General features: G+C 39.3%; 1 long non-coding RNA gene across 1 annotated transcript in view; it reads left to right on the top strand.

Moving 5' to 3' along the window:
* LOC119593906 overlaps window positions 1-331 on the top strand; it is a 69,206-nt gene that overhangs the window by 45,366 nt on the left and 23,509 nt on the right. The gene's annotated exons all lie outside the window — the stretch shown is intronic.

The following is a 331-nucleotide window of genomic DNA, read 5'->3' as shown; positions in this document are numbered from 1 at the left end:
CATAACGAAATCTGACTGCTCTAAATTCCCCGAGGGATGAACTGCCCAGACTTTGTTCGGTTGTGAAGGACTATGGACTCTCATATATTAAGGTAAAGAAGCTGAAAGGAGGTTATTGTGGTAGTGTTAATAACCCGGAATAGGTCGAGGCTTCAGGTGAGCTTGTCTGAAGTCGCTGCAAGAGTGTGGATGGTCGTGTACTGTGGTTTGTTTGCGGTTTGTTTGCGGTTTCTCTTCTGGTAATTCTTTCTAGTTTTTGTCGTCGTTTGTTTCCTCTTATTAACATGATTAAAAAAAAAATCAATGTTATTATTTTCATTAAAAGTGTTCA

This window comes from Penaeus monodon, chromosome 33 (genome assembly GCF_015228065.2).
Source record: "Penaeus monodon isolate SGIC_2016 chromosome 33, NSTDA_Pmon_1, whole genome shotgun sequence".
NCBI classification, from domain to species: domain Eukaryota; kingdom Metazoa; phylum Arthropoda; class Malacostraca; order Decapoda; family Penaeidae; genus Penaeus; species Penaeus monodon.
Note: the sequence above shows the minus strand (reverse complement) of the source record. Positions and strands in the feature narration are given on the sequence as shown.